The sequence below is a fragment of the Podarcis vaucheri genome (genome assembly GCF_965113315.1).
Source record: "Podarcis vaucheri genome assembly, chromosome: 15".
NCBI lineage: Eukaryota > Metazoa > Chordata > Lepidosauria > Squamata > Lacertidae > Podarcis > Podarcis vaucheri.
The window spans coordinates 35492417-35518168 of NC_138753.1; the positions used below are offsets into that span (position 1 = coordinate 35492417).

The 25752-nt window shown below is 45.7% G+C and overlaps 1 protein-coding gene across 1 annotated transcript in view; it reads left to right on the plus strand.

The window, feature by feature from the left end:
* Positions 1–25752, plus strand: part of LOC309519446 (matrix metalloproteinase-17-like) — a 134883-nt gene that overhangs the window by 36867 nt on the left and 72264 nt on the right. The gene's annotated exons all lie outside the window — the stretch shown is intronic.

Consider the following 25752-nt stretch of genomic DNA (forward strand, 5'->3'; position numbering starts at 1 on the left):
TGAGGAGAGAGGATGAGGGAGGAAAGAGGGAAACCAGACTGTTTACACGATGCATGTTGGGATCTACTTTGTTGTTTGTTTAATTACAACAACAACAGCAATCTTTATTACGGTCCAGAGACCCAAGAAATCGTTACAAAGCAGTGTACACAATTCATACAGCCTACCTCCAAGTTAAACAAGCATTTTGTTCAGAATCATAGGGATCAGTGGTTCTTGCAACCACCGATAAAAACTTTGCCACTGCTAATGTTCTAGCATTTGTCCGGTCTTCCAATAGGACCTGACATAGTGAGTCTCTGATTTTCCCGGGAAAGGTACCAGCAAGGGTAGTATCAGTTCAGCCCGGCTTGCTCATATTTTGCACAGTGCAACAAAATATGTTTTATGGAATCGATGTCTTGAGCACACGAGCAAAGTCTGTCCTGGTAGGGAACTCCTCTCAACCTGCCATCCAACACTGCAGAGGGAAAGACGTTTAGTCTGGCTTTGGTGAAAAGCCTTCGATAGTTTGGTACTGTCAGGTTTTTAATGTAAGATGTTAACTTAAAGACATGCCCATATTGTACTCCTACTGCCAGCGGACTACAGACTGTGTGTGATCGAGATCGCAAGTGTTTAATTAGCATCTCAAGGTCCTTGAGCTGGAGTCAGATGCAAAAATGGTAGCACAGTGGTAGTAGAGCCAATTACCTTCTGAACCTCAAACTGGGGAACCTTCCACTGAGGAACAAACTATGGGCGCTTCCTGACGACCTGTTTATTGAACATTCATCCCAATTTGTCTGCAGGAAGATTTGATTAGTATTTCTTCTGATTTGTTTTGCAGGGAGGTTAGATGACGTTGTGTCAAACATTCCACACTTTCCAGGGCATTTCCACATCATTTTCCTTATTGCAAAAAGTCCAGTATTTCGGAGGAGTGGGTTTGTTGCGCAAGACCTCCCAACCAATTATAAATGTGCAACTTAAATTTACCCGGTTCGTGATTCCATCCACCCGAAAACAGCAACAGTCTGGGAGTGCCCTATATAGTAAACAAGCTTTTATTATTATTATTATTATTATTATTATTATTATTATTATTATTATTATAAGGTGTTTAAATTAGCCAGTTTTACATTAAATCAAACACAGTTCCAGGGAGCCTGTCTGGAACATGCTGTTGGATGGGCAGTGAAAAAAGTTCATTACCTTTTGGGATTGCTGTGTACATGGTTCCAGGATCTGCAGAGAAAGAAACATTTCAGGGTTATCACGCTTGGAACAGAGCAGTCCACCCACAGATTGCTATCACCCTGAATGAGACAGAGGGGACATAGCTCAGTGAGACTTGTATGCTTGGCAAGGAGAATATTGAAGGTTAACTGTTGAATCAGCGGTGCGGTTAAGCAATTTTTGATTTTGGACCACATGTCTCTTTGGGTGCACTTGAGATGACAATGTGTATCAAATATTTGGGGGGGAGGAGAACCCCACTCCTTCCCTACATTCCCTCTTGCATGTTAAGATCAGCAGGGGGTACCTTCTCATAGTTCATTTGCCCTTGAAAGCTCAGAGATGGCCTTCCTTGTGGCAGGGCCTTCCTTGTGGCAGCCCCTTAGCTGTGGAATTCCCTATCTACATAGTTGTGTCTGCTACCTTCACTATACAGCCTTTGTCAATTTCTGGAGATACAGCTCTCGCACTGGCCTTTGACACCTAACAGATACAGTATGTGTGAGTGTAAACTGGTTGCAAATTGCTTCAACTGATATTATAGGTAGCTGGCCTACAGCTTCCGGGTCATGTGGCCAAGGGAGTTGGCCTACAGCTTCCGGGTCATGTGGCCAGCATGACTAAGCTGCTTCTGGCAAACCAAAGCAGTGCACGGAAACGCTGTTTACCTTCCCGCTGGAGCGGTACCTATTTATCTACTTGCACTTTGACGTGCTTTTGAACTGCTAGGTTGGCAGGAGCAGGAACCGAGCAACGGGAGCTCACCCCATCACGGGGATTTCAATCGCTGACCTTCTGATCGGCAAGCCCTAGGGCTCTGTGGTTTAGACCACAGCGCCACCCACGTCCCTAACTAATATTATATATATATAAAGGCAAAGGGACCCCTGACCATTAGGTCCAGTCGTGACCGACTCTGGGGTTGCGGCACTCATCTCGCTTTATTGGCCGAGGGAGTCGGCGTACAGCTTCCAGGTCATGTGGCCAGCATGACTAAGCCACTTCTGGCGAACCAGAGCGGTGCACGGAAACGCCATTTACCTTCCCGCTGGAGCGGTACCTATTTATCTACTTGCACTTTGACGTGCTTTCGAACTGCTAGGTTGGCAGGAGCAGGGACCGAGCAACAGGAGCTCACCCCATTGCGGGGATTCGAACTGCCAACCTTCTGATTGGCAAGTCCTAGGCTCTGTGGTTTAACCCACAGCGCCACCCGCATCCCATATATATATATATATATATATTCTGTTTGTTACAATATTGTAGCTTTATATTATTGTAATTGGGACCTAATAGTGAAGACCTGGTAAGAAATCCAATTGATGCTGATGATACAACTGGAACATCCCAGGTTCCCCATCCTTGGTCGACTCTCTTTCTTGATCTTCCTTCCTTCCTCCGTTATGTAAATATTCTGTGCAGCATGGAATACCTGGCCACTAATATAGAGACATTGCTGGCAAATAAACTTACGGAAAGTAGCGAGGGCCACTGGTTCAAAGGGCTTTCCGATGGGGATTAGGCAATTTCAATTACTTCAATTACTTCAATTAATTAATTAATTCATCATTCATTCATGAATCGCTTCCCATGAAACACCCCAAAGCAATTCAACAATAAAAAACACCCCATCAACAATAAAAACATATATATAAATACAATTCCTAGCCCAATGAAGAAAAAAGCTGGGATAATAAATCTCCACTGGTTGGAAAAAGTAGGTCCAAAAGGCACCAAAAAGACAAATATGGCCCTGTCTGAGATATAATAAGAGGGAGTTCTGAAGGGTGGGTTTCACCACACTAAAAGGTCCCATAACTATATCATACAGAACAGGCTTCCTGATATGATGGTATCTGAGGTGTCCTTCTCTCCTGCAGAGAACAGTGATCAGTTGGGTACACAGGGGATGACATTTTAGGAATCCTGCTTCTGAGCTGTATAAGGCTTTGGGTACCAGCGTTACCACCTTGAACTTAGCCCAGCAAGAAATTGGCCGCCAGCGTGCTTTCAGCAGTGCTGCAATATTCTGCCCCAATGAGCAGTCAGAACACGCAATTTTGCACGAGGTGAAGCTTCTGGGTCAACCTAAGGGGCAGCCCCACATAGGGTGCACTGCAGTAGTCTAGCCTGGAGGTGGATGGCAGTGGCCAGGTTTGTTTGTGATCATTGGCTACAATGGCTAAATGTCAACGTCAAGGGGAGCATTTTTGCACTCTATGGGGGGGGGGTGATCTTCATGCTACCCTTAGAATTTCCTTGAAGCATTTGACTGGTTGCCGTGGAAGGCAAGACTCTGGGCCAAAAAGACCTTGATCTAATTCAGCAGGGCTCATCTTCCTAAGTCCTTGTTTAAGTACTGCCTTCCAGCCTGCTGAAGCAATTTACAGTGGTGCCCCGCAAGACGAATGCCTCGCAAGACGGAAAACTCGCTAGACGAAAGGGTTTTCCGTTTTAGAGGTGCTTCGCAAATCGAATTTCCTATGGGCTTGATTCGCAAGACGACAATGTCTTGCGAGTTCCTGCTGGTCCCCCCCCCCTTTGCTAAGCCGCTTATCAGCTGATCCGATCAGCAGATAAGCCGCTAAAAGCCGCTAATAGCGCTAATCCGCTAATCCTTCAATGGGCTTGCTTCGCAAGACGAAAAAACCGCTAGACGAAGAGAATCACAGAACGGATTCTTTTCGTCTTGCAAGGCACCACTGTATTTGCAAAGTTAGCAGCCAGCTGTGGCTGATCATGTCCCAGGGGCATGGAAATGACTCAAGCAGCCAGCCTTGGGTTTCGTAATGCGCTTTAAGCTCGGAAAAGTATGCTTAAGTCACATGCCACCCATTGCCACATTGATAGCTTCTGATGGCTGTGTGTGTGTGTGTGTGTGTGTGTGTGTGTGTGGAATGCCAATCTGTTGCAACGGGGAAGGGCAGTTGGGCCAGTTGAGGCTAACTTCCCCATTTACTTACTTACTTACTTACTTATTTTAAAGCAAGAAAGCTCTCAGCTGGAACAGACGCCTAGATCAGGGGCAGATCTCATGCTCTGCGCATTGTATTCAGGCAAAGATCCTCTTCACACCTAATAGGGGAAGGGTCTCTGGAGGCTGGCACATTAGGGCAAAACTCTTTCTCTTCATCTCCTACCTGATCCTTTTAATGCAGCCGGGAAAGGCCTCAAGGAATAGGAACGAAGAAAACTCGTCCCACTTGATCCTATCTGCAATGGGCTAAGAGGCTCCTCTTGTTCCAAGCTACTGCTTGGAACTGGGGATATACTGCAAATTGTTGCAAGTCCCCACTTGTTTCGATCTTTTCTGAAAATGGGGAAGCTGTGATGAATCAGCCAGCCACAAAAATGGAAATACAGATGGAGGTTATGCTAGTACTTGAATTACCAGGGGCAGAGAAATGACAGGGGTGGGCAGCCCCCTTTTTTGTGATGGTCCCATTAGCTACTCTTTTTTAGAAAGCTTAAAGGAGGGAGGAATGACTGACTACAACTGGAAGGATTTGCAGGGTGGCTTGTGAATTCATTTGCCCCACCCTAGACACACACACACACCCCTTTCCCCTCAGATTATTGACTGGAGATTTGCTGAAGGAGGGAGGCGTTGGACGCACCAAACATTTAAAGTGCACCCCCTGCAATGAATCCTGGGAACTGTAGTCTACTCCCCCCAGAGGTACAATTCCAAGAATGCTTGACAAGCAACTGTTCCCAGGATTCTTGCGGAGGGATGTGCAAGGTGTTGAGAGACAGAACAAAGCGGCCAGGAACTGCTTGTGCAAATTCAGCCGGGCTGTTTGCAAATATCTTTGCCTGCAAGCCTAATCTTTTCCACAGCCACCCCGGCACAAGCAGCCTTCCAGCCCTAGCTTAAGTTTTAAACATCTGCACAGCGCAGGAGAAGACGTTTGCATCCACTCACCAAGACGGGTCCACTCCCCGGCAGCCTCTGCTAAAGCAAAACTTTTCAGAAGAGGGGATGTAATGTTAGATTTCCTGGGCGGGGACTTTCCTGTCTATTGAAGCTTTTCATTGCCTCACTTCTTTCGTGGCTGCAGGAGAAAGGGGGAAAAATGCGGGCGAGGAGATGAGTGACTCACTTCACTTGTGATCTGCCATCATTCTGCTCTTCCTGTCCTGCGTCCTCGGGCTTCACTTGCTTTGCTGATGCCCTTTGACCCTGCCAGCATCACTTTGCCATAGGGCAGCCGCGGACAGTGGTCAAGGGCACCTCGAACAATGTCCAGCCGCAAAGCCTTGTTGTTCGCTCGAGCAGAGACTGGGGCTCGCCTCTTTATGCAGGCCACCAAAGTGGAACAGTTACAAACATCCTGCAATTTTTATGCCTGGAAATGAGACACTTCTCCCTCGCAAAGCCAAGAGCGGAAACCCAATCGGCTCGCGTTTCAGGTCTCCTCTTTAAGCGCCATCACATTCCAGGGTTGTTGGTTTTTGGCACACCTATATTCCGAGCCGAGCCCCACCGTAGATAACATGGAAATATTTACAGAGAGCCCGTGGACATAGCCAAGAGGGGGGATATTTTATTGAAAATATTATTGAAAAAAATGAAAGTACTCAATAATCTGAGGTTCTGTGTGTCCCCCCCCAGCAGAAACCTGCTCCCCACAATGTCCTATTTATTTTTACCTGTGATTTCCCAGGAAAAACTCAACAACTTTGGCTGCCCCCCCCAATCCCGTCTATGTCCATGAGAGAGCCTGCCAAAGACACCACCAGGACTCATTCATCGCCTCGGGAAAGTTGACTTATGTTTCAGTAGTTCCTGCTCACACAATAAACTAGAGGTCCAGTAACAAGAACTGAACCCACAGAAGGTATTGACTTACGTGTTTTGTTGTGTCTCTTATTTTCTGGGCTCAACACCACATCAGCATTTACTGCCCAGGGCTGGTTCAAACTATTTTGCTGCCCAAAGCTAAAATAATGGGTAGTATCCAAACCATTTCATACTCTGGGTAGATCTATTAAAATTGGCGGACCCTACTAACTTAGGCCTGTTAGTTTCAGTGGATTTGCTCTGAGTAGGTGTTAGTTGGATAAAGGTAAAAGTAAAGGGACCCCTGACCATTAGGTCCAGTCGTGGCTGACTCCGGGGTTGCAGCGCTCATCTCACTTTATTGGCCGAGGGAACCGGCATACAGCTTCCGGGTCATGTGGCCAGCATGACTAAGCCGCTTCTGGCGAACCAGAGCAGCACACGGAAATGCCATTTACCTTCCCACTGGAGCAGTACCTATTTATCTACTTGCACTGGTGTGCTTTCGAACTGCTAGGTTGGCAGGAGCAGGGACCGAGCAACGGGAGCTCACCCCGTCGCGGGGATTCGTACCGCCGACCTTCTGATCAGCAAGCCCTAGGCTCTGTGGTTTAACCCACAGCACCACCTGCAACCCCTTAGTTGGATACAACTCTGTAATTTTACTCTCTTTCATCTTGTTTGTGAGTAAGTGTCAGGCCTGGTGTTTGGGGTGGGCCAGAGCAGGCACGGATCAGGAGCCCTAGGAGCTGCCCAGGTCACCTCCCTGGTCTGACCACCTCCCTGGGCCCCCAGAAGCGGCATAGGGAGCCCTGCCAGTACCTGGGGTGGGCAGGTGCACTGCGCCATGGGGATGGGGCACGCATGGGAGTGGGGTGCGCACCAGAGCAACGTAGCATTCCTTAGCTCGACTGGCGCAGCTACGTTGACGGGAAACTGTCACCTTTGTCATCATCATCAAACTTTTTATAGTCATACCTTGGGTTGAAGTAGCTTTGGGTTGAGTGTTTTCAGGTTATGCTCCGCTGCGACCCAGAAGTAACGGAACGTGTTACTTCCGGGGTTCGCCGCGCGCACATGCACAGACACTCAAAATGACATCACACGGATGCGCGGAAGCGGCAAATCGTGACCCGCAGGTTGCATTTGCTTCAAGATGTGAATGGGGCCCCAGGACGGATCCTGTTCGCATCCAGAGGTACCACTATATTGGCATCACATACAAAAATCCAAAACAAATCAATACAGAATTACCACTTCCCCAGTGGTAAAAACATTTGCTAAAAGAAAGGAGGCAGAGCAGTCTATTGTCACATGTCTAGGTCTCCAGAGAGATCAGACCTCTGCAGTGTATTTCGATGACAAATAGAGATATTTAGCCACTAAGTTGGTGAGCTCCTGATCATTCCCCAGTAATAGAAAATGTATGACCTCCAACTCTGGTTTCCATTTGGGGATACAGAGTTGATCTAGAAACTGCTGACGGAGATCAGCATATAGTTTACAATTAAGAACCATATGTGTGAGGGTTTCCACCAGGGGGTCTTCACATGGGCAATGTCACCTTTGTGGGCATGGTGAGGGTTGCAGTTGCAGCACAGCAGAGAGACTGGGTCAATCTCAAACTTGGGTCTCCAGCTGTTTTTGGACTACAACTCCCATCATCAATAGATAGCAGGACCAGTGGTCAGGCATGATGGAGACTCATGTTTGAGAAACACTTCACTGGGTCAATGACCACCTTTGTCTGAAAGTTCTCCTGGTGGCACTTGAGGAAGTAGTGAGGGACAGTCCAGATTCTGCTGCCTAGACTCCTTTTGTCGCTGTGATTTATGACAACAACCCACAAATTTCTATGGCTTTCGGTTGCTGCTGGTAGGGAAATGACTGCTTATGTGTTTCTCAACACCATGAAGGTCCAGATGCTAATCTGATTTGCTGCAATGATATCAGGGAATCAAGTCTCTTGGGAGCCATATATATCTGTAGCTTCGCGCCAAGGAAACCACACAGTTTTAACTGTAAATGTTTATCTGATACAATGTTATCTAAGTTTTTGCTTTTAAAATTTATTTCTGCATTGCAGGCACCCACGACTTGTTTCTGCTCCCAAGATAAGGGTGAGGACTAGTACCAGAGTGCCTTTTGCATTGTGAATAATGTGGCACATCAAAGACTCTGTGACAACTTTGTTCCAGGCCAGCTCTTCCAGTCCTCTCAACCGAGGGTGGGTACCAGTAGTGCAGTGGCAAATTCAGAAATGCAGATAATTGCAGCCATGCTTCCATTATTATTGTTGTTGTTGTTACAGTGGTACCTTGGGTTACATTTACTTCAAGTTACATACACTTCAGGTTACAGACTCCGCTAACCCAGAAATAGTACCTCGAGTTAAGAATTTTGCTTCAGGATGAGAACAGAAATCGTGCTCTGGCGGTGCGGCAGCAGCAGGAGGCCCCATTAGCTAAAGTGGTGCTTCAGGTTAAGTACAGTTTCAGGTTAAGAACGGACCTCCAGAATGAATTAAGTACTTAACCTGAGGTATCACTGTATTATTATTATTATTAAAATTTATATACAGCCCTATACCCAGGTGTCTCAGGGCGGTTCCCAGAATAAAATCAAGATATGAAACCACAAAATACATAATAAAAGTAAAAACAACAACCCAATTAGCCCCCCCCCCCCAGGTTATACAACCTTCTAAGATTTATACAATAATCTTATAATTATACAATAATACTTATTGTTTGGGATGCATCACAATGATCAGTGCAGATTGTCATGCATTGCTCTTTGACTAGATCTACTATTTTCTCTGCACATAAATGCACAAATGCTTTGGAGTGCTCCTGTATCACCTTCTTCTTTTGAGTAAATTAAGTTGCATTTCCTTTGACATTCCATTGTACATAACAGAACTTGCGCACCATCCACTAGGCCCAAATCTGGACGGGAAATCATTGCCGCACACTTGAAACGGTCCAGTCTAAATTCTTAAGACAGATTCTAGCCGTTCCACCATGCGCACCAAATGCGGCCCTACAGCTGGAGACTGGCCTCCTCTCCATCGAAACCCGAACCTGGTTAAGAACATTTAACTATTGGCTTCGCTTAAATTTAAACCCATCCGGACTACTACCTCTAGTAGCACGAGATGCTCATAGAAGTAGGTGGTCCAAAGTAGTGCATCAAAAACTACTTACATGTGGCCTCCAAGCACAGCATCTCCTGAAAATGGGTCTCCCCAAGGCAAAAACCATTATTGACCAGTGCATGAAGGATATTGAGCAGCAGAATAATCTGGCCTATATTAAGAAATTTAGTGCTTGGTACGCTTATCTGCCCCCCTCCCACTTTGATTTTCGGGCACCTTATTTGTCTACCTTAACCATTCCAAAACTCAGACGGGCCTTTACACTGGCTAAATATGTTACCCTCGGCTGTTCTTGAAGGTAGATATCAAAAAATTTCATTCGAGAACCGGCTCTGCCCCTGTGGAGCTGGATACGTGGAGACTGTGTCACACGTTCTCTTGTCTTGCTCCCTATATAAAGATCTCAGGGACGAGACCATCACGCCGCTCCTATCTGCCATCCCGGGCCGCTCTTGTGAAGCCAAATTGTTCTCACTCCTAGCCGACCAGAACAGCTCGACAACAGAGAAGGTTGCCAAATTTATCGAGAGAGCAATGAGACTGAGAGCTGCTATCTGAATGACATCAGTGTCGTCACCCGGATTCCTCGCCTAGGATCTTATTATTATTATTATCATCATTATGTTTTATTATTATTATTTTATTACCTCTGCCAAGTTTTAAGTACTGAGATTATTAATTTATCTGCAGCTGGTTATTCTTATCTTTCTCCCTGTCCTGACCATCCCTCCGAGGTTATATTTATATTTATAATCTTTCAATTTGGCTGGTCTATTTACTTAACCGACCTGGAACAATCTACCAGAGAAAAGGCCGTCGCCCATGGGACAGAGGGTCATTGATGAATGATAATCCAGCTTCTACCTAGGGTTTTAATAGGTCATAAGATTTTATGGTAACTATATTTGTATTGTATTTTTGTCGGTGTTTGTCCTTTGATGCTATGGCCTGTCGGCTACGCAAATAAAGTCTATTGATTGATTGCCATCCACTAGGAACTGAAACCTCTCGTTTTCAGTGTTCCTAAATGCTGACCTTTGGAGCATAGACAACAACAGCTCCTTGGTGTTCTTCCTGCACTCCTTCTCCAGAATGACCCCAGGAGCCAATTCTCAGTGGCTGACTCACTCACTTCCTTTCACTCTGGTTCAATCAGCACAAAGGGTGCAAAGACTCCCTCTTCGTGGCTTCAAAGCTCTCCATTTGTGCTGACCAGGTGGCTCTTGGGTGCTGGACGCAGGGACCATTCTGGAACCCTTCTGCAGAAATGGTAGTGGGTCTTTGAAAGGGAGAGAAACTAAAATCAACAGATTTGTCCTTCCCTATGTTAAACAAAGAGGGGAAAGTTTGTAAGGCAGAAAACAGGTCCCTGGACTTGCATGTGGATTGGAACGCACTTAACAATTAAACTGTGTCCTGCTCTGAATTTTGCAATGCACATTCAGTTCAAAAATACAAAAATATGTGTTGAAGTGCATAGAAATGTACCGTATTTTTCGCTCTATAAGACACACCAGACCACAAGACACACCTAGTTTTTGAAGGAGGAAAACAAGAAAAAAAATATTATGAATCCCAGAAGCCAGAACAGCTGGCTTTTGCTGCGCAGCGATCCCTCTTGCTGTTCTGGCTTCTGGGATAGCTGCGCAGCCTGCATTCACTCCATAAGACGCACACACATTTCCCCTTACTTTTTAGGAGGGAAAAAGTGAGTCTTATAGAGCAAAAAATACAGTATATTTTAGGAGAAAGTGGGTACAAAAATGTGTACAACTGAAGTGTGGGTTTTTCCCCTTTCGGTTTTTTTTTTAAAGCTGAAATTGCTACAGGGCAGACTTTTGGTTGACTGTAGCCAAAGCTTGCATGGAACAGAAACATACTGTTCTAGCCATCCCTGGCCTTGTCTTTAACCTGAAGCCTCTAAATCTTGAGAGGGCGATGGAAGAAACACTTGCAGTCTTAGTAGGACAAGACCTGAGCCTGACCCTGCTTCAACCACAGAATAGTAGTAATAGTAGTCGTTATCGTCTAACAACATCTGGAATGTGGCAGGTTCTTCACTTCTTGTGTAGGTACAGACTTCGGAAAAAGCAACTCAGGAGGGAACAGTATGCAAGAGGTTCAGCCCCCAGCATCCCCAGGTTGGGGGGGGGATGATACCCCTTCCGAAGCCCTTGAGAGCTGCTGAAAGTCAGTGCTGCCAGTACAGAGCTAGGAAGCTTCCTAAGGCTTCTCCCACACTTCCCATCCTACATCTGCCTTGCAGTTCATCACGTCACATTTCCACACATATGGTCACATGCATTTCTGAGAAGGAGGGTAAAGGTAAAGGGATCCCTGACCATTAGGTCCAGTCGTGGCTGACTCTGGGGTTGTGGTGCTCATCTCGCTTTATTGGCCGAGGGAGCCAGCGTACAGCTTCCGGGTCATGTGGCCAGCATGACTAAGCCGCTTCTGAAGAACCAGAGCAGCGCACGGAAATGCCATTTACCTTCCCGCCAGAGTGGTACCTATTTATCTACTTGCACTTTGTCGTGGTTTTAAACTGCTAGGTTGGCAGGAGCAGTGACTGAGCAACGGGAGCTCACCCCTTCGCGGGGATTCGAACCGCCGACCTTCTGATCGGCAAGTCCTAGGTTCTATGGTTTAACCCACAGCGCCACCCGCGTCCCTCTAAGAAGGAGGGTAAAACCACATAATTATTTCCTCCCCTTTAAGTGTAGTGAAAAGCTGAGCGAACACATCATGATGGAGTGTATCAGAACAACAAAACATACTGGTGGCCGATCTCAGCTGTGGGCATGAACTTCCTTGTACAAAAATCAGGCACAAAATTCAGTCCTCTCCCCAGACAACTTTCAAAGGGCTGTTCACATCGTGGCTCTGCTACTATTCTTTAAAACAATCATTTATACTTTTCAGATTTATACATTTCACTGATTTTACAATCGTTTTGACATTTCAAAATTCAACTTCCTTCCCGCTCTTCCTTTAGTTCTTTAAATTTATTTTCAATATCTTCTGCATATCCAAATTAACTTAATTTGTTCATTTTTTTCATCTTTAAAGATGAAACTGCAGGTTGTTACAATAATCCTGCCAATGTTCTTATATGTTTACAGGTTATTTGTAAATATTCAATGAACCATTTCCATTCTTTTATAAAAGGTTTGCTGTGCTACTATCTTGTGACCACAAGGTGTCGCCCTCCCCCTAAGGAGAAGAGATAGACCAGTGACATCGATATTGCCTGATAATGTCAGGACTGTCTGTGTGATGGATGCGATAGAAGAAGACTGTCTCTTTTGCGTTTGAGGACTGTTCCTTATATTACCTCAAATCCACAGTGTCTCTCCTCTCTTCTCCATGACCCAAATGCAGCATCTAGTGTGGCTCGCTATTTGAAACCTCTGAACGCAGATCTGGGTGAGCTTACTCAGATGATTCCCAGCTTTCTTGCATGCAAGGCCACCTGAACTGTCTCATGTCTACATGTGCACTGGATCACCTCAAACCTTTGAAATTTGGGGATCCTTCTAAACATAAAGGTAAAGGGACCCCTGACCATTAGGTCCAGTTGCAGACAACTCTGGGGTTGCGGCGCTCATCTCGCTTTATTGGCCAAGGGAGCCGGCATACAGCTTCCGGGTCATGTGGCCAGCATGACGAAGCCGCTTCTGGCATACCAGAGGAGCACACGGAAATGCTGTTTACCTTCCCGCCGGAGTGGTACCTATTTATCTACTTGCACTTTGATGTGCTTTCGAACTGCTAGGTTGGCAGGAGCAGGGACTGAGCAATGGGAGCTCACTCCGTCGCGGGGATTTGAACCACCGACTTTCTGATTGGCAAGTCCTAGGCTCTGTGGATCAACCCACAGCGCCACCTGCACCCCATCTTCTAAACATAGTCTGTCTTTAATTCCTCTTCCATGCAGAAGTGTGCATAAGCACTTCACCGCAACATTATTATGGTTAAAAAAAAGGAAAGGCCCCTGGACGGTCAAAGGCAACTATGGGGTGTGGTGCTCATCTCGCTTTCAGGCTGAGGGAGCTGGCGTTTGTCCACAGACAGCTTTCTGGGTCATGTGGCCAGCAGGACTAAACCGCTTCCGTGACGGAAACCAGAGCGTACAGAAACGCTGTTTACCTTACCACCACAGTGTTACCTATTTAGCTACATAATTTTTTTTAATAGCCTTTAATAGCATTTTTACAGATCGGTATAGATCCAGCCCAAGACATCTGGCAGGATAATAGGAACCAGATGGGAACAGAGCAGCAGCGGCAGCGGGTTCTCACAGGTCCAGTTGCAGATTTGGGATTAAGAGCAGCTGGCATGGAGGGGGATGCCATGTGGACAAGAATTATTAAAGAAATTGGAGTTCTTGTTGAAACTGCACTGAAAAGGATATATCAAGAACTCTGGCCAAAAGTTTCAATATAAGGAATAATTCCTACTCAAGAGTTGAAATGAAAAATGTGTATATTCTGCTAAGAATAACAGTTTGAAGCTAGTAGTAAATTTAAACACAACGTGTAAGTACAATAGTTTTAAAGTAATAGTAAGTTTGGATACAACGTTTAAGTATAGAAATAATATAGTTTCAAATATACAGTGATATAGTACAAAGGTACATGAAATACCAGTGTACAACAATTGTTTTATACAAGTCTCAATAGCAGTCAAAAGAATAGAGAATAAAGGATCAAATAGGGTCAAAAAGGAGTATCCGGAGTGTGAATCAGATGTACGACTCAGTAGAGGTGACCAGGACAGGGCCCCGTTTCGGAGTACACCCCTTCTTCAGCTCGGTTTTTTGACGACTATAAATCTGTTGGAAATCTGTATCATTTAATTCTTTTATGTTTCTTTTTCGACATGCGTCTTAGATAATTGCATCCAAGTTTTCTTGCGTTTCTCTGTGCGTTTGGGATTAAGAGCAGCTGGCATGGAGGGGGATGCCATGTGGACAAGAATGGCAGGAAATTAGATGGCAAGTGGTCTGGCTGGTCAGAGCAGGCCATCTGAGTGCCCCATTATATCTGGAGCCCATCTCAGGAGGAGGACGTTCATGCAAGACAATCCACCCAGGGCTTGAACATGACTTCTGCTGGGAGATCTGGTTCTCTCTCTAGCAGGGAGAGGGGCAGCGAGGGCAGGCAGCAAGATGATTCTCTTCCCACACCACATGCAGAGCGGCATCCTGGTAAGGAGGGATGTGGGCATGGAAATGTTTCATGTGGCTCAAGCCGAGATGCCAGCAGTCTTCATTGAAAGCAGGAGCAAACAATGAGTGTTAAACCCCAAAGCAGCTTCAGGGCTGAGATGGAACCAGCCTCCTCAAAACAGAAACGTAAGTGGACCCACTTATACCTGTGGCAAACATCCGAAGCACATTTCCTCCCCTCAAGGACTTCTGGGGGCTGCAGTTTACCGTCACAGAGTTACAACTCCCAGCAATCCTTAACAAATGACAGTACAGTGGTACCTCGGGTTAAGTACTTAATTTGTTCCGGAGGTCTGTTCTTAACCTGAAACTGTTCTTAACCTGAAGCACCACTTTAGCTAATAGGGCCTCCTACTGCTGCTGCACCGCCGGAGCACAATTTCTGTTTTCATCCTGAAGCAAAGTTCTTAACCCGAGGTACTATTTCTGGGTTAGCGGAGTCTGTAACCTGAAGCGTATGCAACCCGAGGTGCCACTGTACCCAGAATTCTTTTGAGGCTGGGAGGTAGCACCTCAAATGTTATTTAAAAGCATGATGCTTTAAAGGCAGCCTTGCCTACTGAGTGCATCTAGCTCCATATTGTCTGCACGGACTGGCAGGAGGCAGTCCAGGGTTATAGACAGGGGGTGTGAATGAATTGTTGAGGTTTGGCTACTTGTGATACTGAAAGTAAAAAAAAAAAAGTAAAGTAAAGTAAAGGACCCCTGGACAGTTGTATCCAGTCAAAGGCGACTATGGGGTTGCAGAGCTCATCTCGCATTCAGGCCAAGGGAGCCAGCTTTTGTCCACAGACAGCTTTCCGGGTTGTGTGGCCAGCAGGACTAAACCACTTCTGGCACAAGGGAACCATGGCAGAAACCAGAGCGCATGGAAACGCTGTTTACCTTCCCGCCACAGCGGTACCTATTTATCTACTTGCACTGGTGTGCTTTCGAACTGCTAGGTTGGCAGGACTGGGACAGAGCAACGGGAGCTCACCCCGTCGCAGGGATTCGAACCGCCAACCTTCCTATCAGCAAGTCCAAGAGGCTCAGTCGTTTAGACCGCAGCTCCACCCGCTGGTGATACTGAACCACCACCTTGATCCCCTGCCCAGGTACTGTCTGGCCTGCTTGTGGAACCAGGAATGTCTGACCTCCCTATCACCTCTCCTGGATGGTTGGCATCCCTAGGACTCTTGTGGACTTAAGGGTACGTCTTTTCCATTGTTATCCCCAGCCCTTTAATGCAGAGTAGCCTGGGTCCAACGCAGACTGGGGAACACCCTTGCAAAGTCTGACTGGGAGGTAACCTGTCATGAGTGGCACGCCTTTGCTTCTAAAACAGGGGTCGGCAAGGTTTACCTTGCCTGGGCTGCTTCACTCCAGCAGAGAACCTTACGTGGGCTGGATCGTGCATGCACATGAGTGCACACTCGCGATTTCTGGCGCAGACACGGTTTCCCGTGGAAGCAAGTCCTGGTTTAGCGCAGCACATGGGGACTCGCCGAGCGAGTAGCTCGGTTCGGGGGTGGCTCGGGACTAGTTAAACCACCCTGTGGGCTGCTTGTGGCCCATGGGCCATAGGTTGCAGACCCCTGTTCTAAAACCTCCCATTCCCTAGTAAAAAGAACCATGTTTCTTCTGCATGTTTCTTCTGCCTGCAAGGACTAACTGGCTTTGACTCCAGAGGGATCAGGGAGCACTGTGAGCTTTCTGGGAGAATGAGCCAGAGCCATGTTGGCCAGCTGTTATGAAAACAAACATGAGAATGCAGAGCGGCAGGAGGTGGCATCGCTGTTGCCTCTGACCAGCACTGCAACAGAGCAGCCAGCCAGGACGCTTGTTCCAAGCAGCTATTGACATTTCTCTTTCAGACCTTTCGGCTTATTCATAACCACCCAGAGGACACTTGCTGTGATGCATCTCAGAGCCAACTCAAATGTTACTCTTCTTTAGCAGAGCAGTTCCCGCCCCCCTTGCTTCTAATTCCCATGACTGCATACATGGAAAAATGTTCTGCATGAATTCATGAGACACGCGACTGAGTCATTCACAGATCCTCGTGATTTCTCAGCCTGTTTGGAGATGCAGATTTCTGCAAATGTGTCCCATGTGAGTCTGGCCTAGGATTGTTCTCTTTATTCAAAGATACCAGGTAATGCTGTCAGGGTAGGGCTTTGGGTTCAGGGCTCCACTCAGCAAAATGAGCTGGAGGGCCCTGCAAATGGAGAATCATAGAATCATAGAGTTGGAAGAGACCACAAGGGCCACTGAATCCAACCCCCTGCCAAGCAGGAAACACCATCAGAGCACTCCTGACATATGGTTGTCAAGCCTCTGCTTAAAGACCTCCAAAGTAGGAGACTCCACCACACTCCTTGGCAGCAAATTCCACTGCCGAACAGCTCTTACTGTCAGGAAGTTCTTCCTAATGTTTAGGTGGAATCTTCTTTCTTGTAGTTTGGATCCATTGCTCGGTGTCCGCTTCTCTGGAGCAGCAGAAAACAACCTTTCTCCCTCCTCTATGTGACATCCTTTTATATATTTGAACATGGCTATCATATCACCCCTTAACCTCCTCTTCTCCAGGCTAAACATGCCCAGCTCCCTTAGCCGTTCCTCATAAGGCATCGTTTCCAGGCCTTTGACCATTTTGGTTGCCCTCCTCTGGACATGTTTCAGTTTGTCAGTGTCCTTCTTGAATTGTGGTGCCCAGAACTGGACACAGTACTCCAGGTGAGGTCTGACCAGAGCAGAATACAGTGGCACTATTACTTCCCTTGATCTAGATGCTATACTCCTATTGATGCAGCCCAGAATTGCATTGGCTTTTTTAGCTGCCGCGTCACACTGTTGGCTCATGTCAAGTTTGTGGTCAACCAAGACTCCTAGATCCTTTTCACATGTACTGCTCTCAAGCCAGGTGTCACCCATCTTGTATTTGTGCCTCTCATTTTTTTTGCCCAGGTGCAATACTTTACATTTCTCCCTGTTAAAATTCATCTTGTTTGTTTTGGCCCAGTTCTCTAATCTGTCAAGGTCGTTTTGAAGTGTGATCCTGTCCTCTGGGGTGTTAGCCACCCCTCCCAGTTTGGTGTCATCTGCAAATTTGATCAGGATGCCCTTGAGTCCATCATCCAAGTCGTTGATAAAGATGTTGAATAAGACCGGGCCCAAGACAGAACCCTGTGGCACCCCACTAGTCACTCTTCTCCAGGATGAAGAGGAACCATTGATGAGCACCCTTTGGGTTCGGTCAGTCAGCCAGTTACAAATCTACTGAGTGGTAGCATAGTCAAGACTGCATTTTACCAGCTTCTTTACAAGAATATCATGGGGCACCTTGTCAAATGTCTTGCTGAAATCAAGGTAGGCTACATCCACTGCGTTCCCTTCATCTACCAGGCTTGTAATTCTGTCAAAAAAGGAGATCAGGTTAGTCTGACATGACTTATTTTTCAGAAATCCATGCTGACTATTGGTGATCACAGCATTCCTTTCTAGGTGCTCACAGACTGTTTGCTTAATGATCTGCTCCAGAATATTCCCTGGTATTGATGTCAGACTGACTGGGCGGTAATTATTTGGGTCCTTTCTTTCCCCCTTTTTGAAAATAGGGACAACATTTGCTCTCCTCCAGTCTGCCGGGACTTCGCCTGTTCTCCAGGAAGGGCTGGCTTACCGCAATTTGAAGTGAGTGGAGTACTGGTACATTGCTATCTAAAGAGGGAGACACTGGTGGAATCTAGACACATATAAAAAAAATGCTGTGAGAATGCATTAAAAAAAAAACACATTGAAAAATATATTGAATTTGCCATACTGTATTTGAACTCACCACCGCCATCTAGTTTCACATTCGAATAATGCACTTAACACACACTTAAAATGTTATATTTGCAGCTGTAGAGCTGAGTCCCCCGTTGGGAAGGGGACTTTTGAAGTCCCGAGCCCCAAGGAGGTTAGATTGGCCTCAACCATGGCCAGGGCCTTTTCACCTCTGGCCCCAGCCTGGTGGAACACCCTACAGCAGGAGATCAGGGTCCTCTGGGATTTGACACCTTTCCGCAGGGCCTGCAAGACGGAGCTGTTCCACCTGGCCTTTGGGCTGGACTCAGTCTAACCCCCCCTTAATAATTGTTATTATTTTATGGAACCCCTTATATGGGATTTGTATATAAATTTTCCCTTGGCTCTTTTTGCTGGCCCATGTAGGACCAGCACGGATAGTTGCCCTGGTGAATATTTGACGTTTTCTCCCCTTATGGCTTTGATCTATAGGCTACCACTTACCGTATTTTTCGCTCTATAACACGCAGATTTTTTCTCCTAAAAAGGAAGGGGAAATGTCTGTGCGTGTTATGCAGCGAATGTGTGGTCCCTGGAGCTGAAAAATCGGGCAAAAATCAAACCGCGCTTCAGGGAGAAGGGAAACAAACCTGAAAAGAGGAAGCGGCTGCTTTCCTGCATTCTGCCTCAGGGTCTTACTGCCCACCCTCCTCTGTTTCATTTCTGTGTTTGCTCAAACGGAACAAAGAGCAGGGAAAGCCCCTCCCCTCCAGGAAAGAAGAGGGGAAAGCAGAGCGTCCTTCCTTCTAATTCCTCTCCCTGCTCCTTGCAGGCAGCCAGAAAACATGCAGGTGGGAGAGAGGGAGAGAGAGAGGGAGAGAGAGGGCTGGCTGGCTTGGGTGGGTGCGTGGGGGAAACTTTTGCCTTCCTTTCCTCCCTCCCGTTATACCCCACTCCTGCATTCTTAGCCCTTCTGTGTTTTTCCTTCCCTCCCCACTTAAAATGTGGTTAAAAAGCATGGATCCACATGGATCCTCAGGATTTTTGCACTGGGTCACCCCAAATTCACCATCAGAGCACATAGCATGTCCATGGCTACAGCCTGCCGCCCCCAAAATCATGCACCCACTGTTGCCTGGGGCTGCAATGGTGCAAAAATGTGGTTAAAAAGGATGGATCCACATGGATCTTTGCATTGGGTCACCCCCAAATTCACCACCAGAGAACATAGCATGTCCATGGCTACAGCCTGCCCCCCCAAAAAAATCACGCACCCACTGTTGTCTGGGGCTGCAATGGTGCAAAAACGTGGTTACATAGCATGGATCCACATGGATCCTCAGGATCTTTGCATTGGGTCACCCCCAAATTCACCACCAGAGAACATAGCATGTCCATGGCTACAGCCTGCCCCCCCCCCCAAATCACGCACCCACTGTTGTCTGGGACTGCAATGGTGCAAAAACGTGGTTACAAAGCATGGATCCACATGGATCCTCAGGATCTTTGCATTGGGTCAGCCCAAATTCACCATCAGATCACATGTCTGTGGCCACAGCATGAAGCACAAAAATGATACATCCACTGTTTCATTCAGAATGTTTTTTCCCTTGTTTTCCTCCTCTAAAAATGATGTGCGTGTTATGGTCAGGTGCGTGTTATAGAGCGAAAAATACGGTAAATGAGGCTGCATTTTAAACTGTGTTCTAACATATTTTAATCAACTGTTTTGGGTTTTTGGGTTTTTTTTAAAAAAAATGCTTTTACTGTATTTATATTCAGTGTTAGTTGCCCTGAGCCCGGTCTTGGCTGGGGAGGATGGGGTATAAATAAATTATTATTATTATTATTATTATTATTATTATTATTATTATTATTATTATTATTATTATTATTAATTGAGATCATCTGAAACAATCGAAGCCTTACACTGAGTGCAGGAGACCTCAGGACTGGGGACTAAATGTGACCCTCCAGAGCAGGGCCGGATTTTGGTTTGATGAGGCCCTAAGCTACTGAAGGTAATGGGGCCCTTTATATAGCAGGAGGGGCCCATTACTTACATCATAGGAGCCTACACAACACAAAACACTGTTGCTGTATGTAGATTTTATTTTATTTGTTTTTTATCTTATAGTTTGGAAATGTTTTTTTTCCTTTAATTTTTTTAGGGCCCCCCAAGAGTGTGGGCCCCTAAGCTATATCTTGTTTACCTTATACAGTGGTACCTCGGGTTAAGTACTTAATTCGTTCCGGAGGTCCATACTTAACCTGAAACTGTTCTTAACCTGAAGCACCGCTTTAGCTAATGGGGCCTCCTGCTGCCGCCGCACCGCCAGAGCACAATTTCTGTTCTCATCCTGAAGCAAAGTTCTTATCTATTTCTGGGTTAGCGGAGTCTGTAACCTCAAGCATCTGTAACCTGAAGCGTATGTAACCTGAGGTACTACTGTATGTAAATCTGCCCCTGCTCCAGAGCACTCCGCCCCTTGGCATTCTCCCTAGGCCACACCCCCTTCTGCAGGCCACACCCTCATTGAGTTCTTTGGCCTGGCTGGAATATAGGAAGTTGCCTTACACCTGGTCAGGCCATTGGTCCATCTAACTCAGTACAGTGGACCCTCCGGATATGAATTAAATTTGTTCCGGGGGTTCATCTGCAACCAGAAAAGTCTGTAGGCAGAGGCGCCGCTTCTGCGCTTCTGCGCGGTACAATGGAGCGCTTCTGCGCGCGCACGCGGCATGCAAATTGCTTCTGTGCATGCGCGCGGGGCGAAACTTGCAGGTATACACTTCCGGGTTTGCCGCGTCCGTAACCCAGAAGTTATGTATCCAGATTGAAACTATTAGTAGTAGTAGTAGTAGTATTTTATTTATGATTTTCAATTTTATACATTTCAATAATTTTACAATCATTTTGACATTTCAAAACTTGACTTCCTTCCCCCTCTCTGCGGTTCCTTAAATTTATTTTAAATATTTTCTGCATATCCAAATTAGCTTAATTTGCACATTTATTCATCTACTTTAAATATATACTGGTACTCTTATAAAACTGCAGGTTATTACAATAACCCTGCTGATGTTCTTATCTGTTTACAGTTTATTTGTAAATATTCAATAAACCATTTCTATTCTTTCATAAAAAGTTTGTTATCTTGATTTCTTATTTTTCGCCATTTCTGCATATTCCGTAAGTTCTTGTATCCATTCTTCTTTCGCTGGGACTTCTTCTTTCCATTTTTGGGCAAGTAGCATGCTTGCTGCTGTAGTCACATACATGAATAAATTTCTATACAGTTTGGGTAGGTCTGTCCCTATAATTCTGAAAAGGAAAGCTTCCGGGTTTTTGTTGTTTACAAACGTTATTTTAAACATCTTTTTCAATTTATTATGTATCATTTCCCAGTAAGCTTTAACCTTATTACAATGCCAAGGATTGAAACTGAAACCTTCTGCATTCAAAACCGGTGCTCTAACATTGAGCTAGGACCCTTAATGTCTTTCGTTGGAATTCTCTGACATCCCTTCCAAGAGCTGCTGAAAAGATAGAAGAATAGTATATGTTATGTACTGAGTTGAATAGGATCCAAACTGCAGCAGTCTGATTGGTCCTAGAACAATAGGATTCAGAATGCAGCAGTCTGATTGGTCCTAGAACAATAGGATTCAGAATGCAGCAGTCTGATTGGTCCTAGAACAATGCAGCAGTATGATTGTTGGCAGGAACCACCCAATCCTGCTCCAGATAGAAGTGAATCCACAACCTGATTGGCTTACAGTAGAATTCCAGAATTAGCCAATCATGTGCAGCCCATTGTGTAAATAATGTATATAAAGCAGATACTGTGAGGGGACTTTCATTCATTCCTCCTCACCACTATGAGCTGAATAAAGAGCATGAAATCACTTTGCGACTCGGAGTATATTTCAGTATAATTCTGTCTCGGCTCTTTTAATCATATACTTTATCCCACCCCTCTTCCACCCCTCTTATCCCTTGAGCCTGGTCATTCTGTCTTGTTCTTCCATTGGACAAAGGAACATTAGCACAGATGTTCAGTTAGGCAAGCAAACAGCTCATGGTGTCAATGAACTGTTTATAGCCAAGCAACGTTGCCGGGTTTTTGTTTTCTGGGTGGCGGTGGATTCCCTTGACATTCCATCCCTCCCAAAGAGCAACGTGAAATGTTATGTTTTTTTTAAAAAAATGCTGCTTACTGCTGTGAACAAAGCACATCTTTATATTTTTAGGTACTGCAAAACATCTGTCAATTCCAAACATGAGTTTTCTTGGGAAATGTGAGCCTGGACTAAGAGAAGAATATTGCTGGTGGATCAAGCAACTCTGTGAAGGCTCCTTTAATAATGATAATGATAATGATAATGATAATGATAATGATAATGATAATGATAATGATAATAATAATATATTTATGCCCTGCCCATCTGGTTTCCCCAGCCACTCTGGGCAGCTTACAGCACATAAAAAATTGTAAACCTTTAGACATTAAAAATTTCCCGATACAGGGTTGCCTTCAGGTGTCTTCTAAAAGTCAGGTGGTTGTTTATTTCCTTGACATCTGATGGGAGGGTGTTCCACAGGGCAGGCGCCACTACCAAGAAGGCCCTCTGCCTGTAACCTCACTTCTCGCAGTGAAGGAACCGCCAGAAGGCCCTCAGAACTGGACCTCAGTGTCCGGGCTGAACGATGGGGAAAGTCTTGGCTTTCTTGGATTAGCTGATAAAGCTCAGGCTTCATAGCTCCCTCATTAGCCTGGACAAGTTATTCCTATATACATGTTCTGGGCATGGTGGGGGAATCTTTGGCCCTGCAGATGTTGGTGAACTACAACTCCCACCAGCCACAGAAATTAATACCAATGACCAGGGATGATGGGAGTTGTAGTTCACCAACATCCACAAGGCCAAGTCTCCTCACACCTGCCATATACCAATAGGCAACCCAGACTGCTCTAACCACTGCACCACCCTGGCCTTCCTTTTCTCCTGTTGTCTTGCCTAGGATTGGTCCAGAGTTCACTACTTCAACCAGAATGCTCTTCAAAGTTCAGCAGAAATGCCTGGAACTGATCATGTTCCTTTCTTCTTTTTCTTTTGTTGCTTTTGTTGCGTGACAAAGTAAACGGCTTGGCCTGCAGGGTTTTGGAGCTGATGGCTGTAAACAATAGGGCAAGGCTCCCGGCAAGAACTGCTAGCCAGCAGCTTCCCCCTCGTGGGTGCAGCGGAAGAGGCTGCCAGCGCTGGATCAGGCCCATAGCTCTTCTGGTCTGGCATCCTGTTCTTAAAGTGGCCAATCAGATGCTTGTGGGAAACATCAGCAGGATTCAAGCACCAAAGCACTCTCTCCTTCTTCCAGCCCCAATGCAGACGCGCTGCACTACCCATTGGTTGTAAATCCCCACCTCCCAAAAAACCCCTATATACACCAGGAACTCAGTTCTGTACAAAACTTGGAATGAACTAGTTCAGCTTAGCAACTTTTACTTAATTACTTCAAGAATCTGGGACCAGATTTGCCAAAAGATTTCAGGAGGAGAAGGGTGTTGTTGTATTTTTCCAAGGGTGCTGAAACTGCTTTGTAATGATTGATTGACTGACTGTGTATTTATTTAAGCAATCCCATCTCAATTTAAGCAGGGCTCAGAATGAGTGAAGTTCGCTGATTTAATTCAAAAATCTCTGAACTACACCTGAAAGTAGTTCCTCTAATTGCCAGGTGAACTGAAGTTTGTTTTGGGGTGGAACTTTCAATGTTTTCTGCTTCATGTTTGAGTTCTTTTTTTCTTACATGTGTACAGTTTTGACTCTTTTGGCCTTTAAACATACAAACCATAATTGTTGGGGAACATAAATCAAATAATTCACATTCCACTGTGGGTGTGTTTTGATGTTTTCTTAATCTTCGTAAGCACATTTTATACTTCAGTGCAGCAGTTTCTAGAATTCTGAATGCAGATTTTTTTCTTCTTGCTGAGGATAATTTGGATGGACTTGAATTGAACTGTGAACCGAACATAAACCAAGCTAGTTCATTTTGTAACAGGACAAACATGAACTGGACTTAGTTCCTTTTTGGACGTGTTGAACTTGCACCAGAACTAGTTCCTTTTAAAATTGAACTTTCTTAGCTCTGGTACTGTAGTAACACCATAGGGCTTTTTATACACACAAATTCTCCCATCCAGGTCACTTTTCTTACCCAGATGTGCCATTTTGCCTCCTAGATGCTGCCAGTGTGAACTCACAATAAATCCAAGGGCAAGTTCACTATTTCTTTCTTTTTCTTAAATTAGTTTTTATTAAGGATTTGTTTGTGTGTTACACAACAGATAAACAGGGAAAGGGACATCTACTGTCTCCACTTTCAATTTATAGAATCTTTTTCAAAGTTGGTTTACATTTACTGAGAGACACTTTTGCGGTTGGAGGAAAAGAATTACAGAATCTCCAAGTGTCATCTAGTTCAATTGCAGGAATCTCAACTAAAGCATCCATGACAGATGACCATCCAACCTCTACTTAAAAGCCTCCAAGCAGGACTTTTCCCAAGGGGAACTCACCAGAACTCAGTTCCGGCACCTCTCGGGTGGGTGACATTGCCAGCTTATGAGAAAGAGGGAGGTGTTCATGGTGAGTTCCGGCACCCCTTTTTCTAGAAAAATAGCATTGCCCCCAGGGAATGTCCACAACCCCCAAGGGAGACTGTTCCACTGTTGAACAGCTCTTACTGTCAGAAAGTTTTTTCGAATGTTAGTCGGAATCTCCTTTCTTGTAACTTGAAGTCCTACCCTCCAGAGCAGGAGAAAACAAGACCATTCCCTCTTCTATATGACAGCCCTTGAGATATTTGAAGATGGTTATCATATCTCAGTTTCCTCTTTTCCAGGCTAAACATACCCAGCTCCTTCAACAGCTCCTCATCAGGCTTGGTTTCCAGACCCTTGATCATCTTGGTTGCCCTCCTCTGTACATGTTCCAGCTTCTCAACACCCTTCTTAAATTGTGGTGCCCAGATTCGGACACAATATTCCAGGTGTGGTTTGACCAAGGCAGAATAAAGGGGGAAGAGAGGGGGGCAGAGAGATGGGGGGTTATTGTATTTCGTTCTCTTGCCTGGTGTTAGTGGTAGGGGTTTATGTCAGCATCACGTGGGTAGGTGACTCATAGGCAGAAGTCGTGGAAGCTGAATGTTGGAAGGTTCAGGACAGATAAAAGAAAGTCTTTTTTCATGCAGCGCAAAGTTAAGGTAGGGACGCGGGTGGCGCTGTGGTCTAAACCACCGAGTCTCTTGGGCTTGCCAGTTGGAAGGTTGGCGGTTCGAATCCCCTTGACAGGGTGAGCTCCCTTTGCTCTGTCCCTGCTCCTGCCAACCTAGCAGTTCAAAAGCACGTCAAAGTGCAAGTAGATAAATAGGTACCACTCTGGTGGGAAGGTAAATGGTGTTTCTGTGCATTGCTCTGTTTCGCCAGAAGCGGCCTAGTCATGCTGGCCACATGACCCAGAAGCTGTACGCCGGCTCCCTCAGCCAATAAAGTGAGGTGAGCGCCGCAACCCCAGAGTCGGCCACGA